This window comes from Asparagus officinalis, chromosome 1, assembly GCF_001876935.1.
Source record: "Asparagus officinalis chromosome 1, Aspof.V1, whole genome shotgun sequence".
Taxonomy (NCBI): Eukaryota; Viridiplantae; Streptophyta; class Magnoliopsida; order Asparagales; family Asparagaceae; genus Asparagus; species Asparagus officinalis.
Window position 1 is genome coordinate 6,668,483 of NC_033794.1, and position 2,283 is coordinate 6,670,765.

Sequence of the window (2,283 nt, forward strand, 5' to 3'; positions counted from 1 at the left end):
AATAAAAAATTATTTTGAAACATTAACATATTTTATTTTATAAGAAAATAATTTTAGAAAAATAATTTCAAAAAATCACCCGTCGACGGGAATTTAATATCTTCAAGGGATATGCATAATAAATTAACTCATAAAAAAGAGTATACTGGATCCTATCTAGATATCCATCATTTCCCTAAATGAAATCTAATAACCCAACATTTTAGGTTGTATACCACTTGTAAAACAAGCTTAACCATCATATCAAAAAATATTAGATTATCAAATCGAAAATGATAATATCATCAAGTCTAAGGGACCATGTAACAATTCTAATTCTCTATCTCTTAGGTGACTCGTCCTAGAGAATCAACAAAAAAAGGTCTTGGTACTACACATATCAAATATGCGCTTATGACATACACCCGGGGAATCATCATTCCCGATAGCTGAGATCAACTATCACATCTCATATATATGTGGTTGTCATGCATAATAACATGTTATAACAAAACTATCATTTACTAGTTATAGGTTAAGCACAAATTTAAGAAATCTCTGAATTAGATCATATCTCCAAGCAAGTGATCATCACAGATTCATAGTGCATGATCTAACAAAATAATCTCTAAGGATAATATAACAATTATATAAAAGATATCCAAACAACGTGTGCAATAATAAACTCAATTAAAATTCAATAAAAATGTATTGAATGTTTAAAGGCATATAACACTGCTCTAGCATGTATGCCGTCAATGTAACAAAATTAACCACCACATGGGTGCATGTTCTTCATTCAAGCAGCTCTCTTCTATCAGGGACTGTGGTCCCACCCCTAGCTACTCACTGGTCCACCATGAGGATTTGTCCAGTCAAATTGATCAAAATGCTACCCATCATTCATTACATTTTCAGTTGGTCTCCCCCAGATTGGGGAAAAAGCGCAGGAAGCGAAGGTCACATGATATTATCTCAGATGTGGCCATTCTAACCGCCACAACTGCTACTCAACTGTAGGATACAGCATCTTTTGGTTCTTAGCTCGTGCAGCCGTGCAGGTATCCTTGCTTTTTTTCACATGCATGCGAAGCTCCAATCAAGTAGATTGGGTGCATGCTAAGGATTATAAGAGGAAGTAACGATCGAGTCAAGTAGCTAGGAGTTTGAATCCAAACATCAATAATTATAATTCGTTACAGATCATATTCCTGCGAACACGCTCGCTTGCACCTTTTACTCCGTGCAGATGATAATCGTTCGTCAAATGATTGGAATAGTATAAAATTATAACCCTCGGTTCCCAGTATAATCCTAGATTTTCGATAAAGACGATGAACTCTGTTTTGTATCGCGAGTGCTAAGGTGCTTCGGGTCTCACCAAACATGCATTTAAAACAGTAAATTTACTGAGATCGAAGTACTGTGGCATAAAACCAAAGTTTGCTTTCATTCTAATGGAGAATGCTAGGGTATTCTAAAATTATAGCCCACACTCCTCATTATATTTTGGAGCTTAGGTATATTAGAAGGGAGTTTGTTACGTACTAGCTAAATGCAATTAGGAAGTGTAGATTTAGGAATAAGGTGATCACTCCGAGGCATCATGAGATTTGTTGAAATATTATCAGATAGACTAAGCTTCTTGTATTTTGCGTATATTGTGTCTATACTAGTTGGATTAAAAGCAATTAAGAAGTTTGAAATAAGAATTAAACTCCTCATATTCTAGCAAGTCTAAATTGCACTTAAATACCTTATTGTTTCCCAAAAAAAAACTTGCGTACCTCAAGTTTTAAAACGGAGCAAATTAAAAAGCACCCAAAGCTGTTAACAAAAGTGTAACTAGTTATCGTCTATCAATTAGCCATGATAATATTTTGAGAATATTCTTAGCTAGGTACTGCTTCATGTGACTAATTTATTTGCCAGCTAATCTTAGTTATTATATTAATTGCCATTTTTATCAACCCCTTAATTTATTTTTATTTAATGTCATCCCTCCTTCTTCATCTTCTTCCATGTAAAACCAAATCCCATTTCCCCCTGAGTAGACGTTCATGCCATGTCAAAATCAATCAAAAAAGATGACTTTACCTTAAAAAATGAATCGCTAAGCATTGAACCTTCAAAAAACTAGGTACCGTCCTCCAATTCGAATTCCTAGAATTGGGACCACCTGCTGCAGCTCGTTGTTTTCCTCAACATGAATTTTTATGAGCGTTGATGCCAATTATCAAACAAAGGGTTTGTGTGAGAATTATGAGAGTGTTAGGTCCTCAAATTCCTTCAGATGGCAGGCCC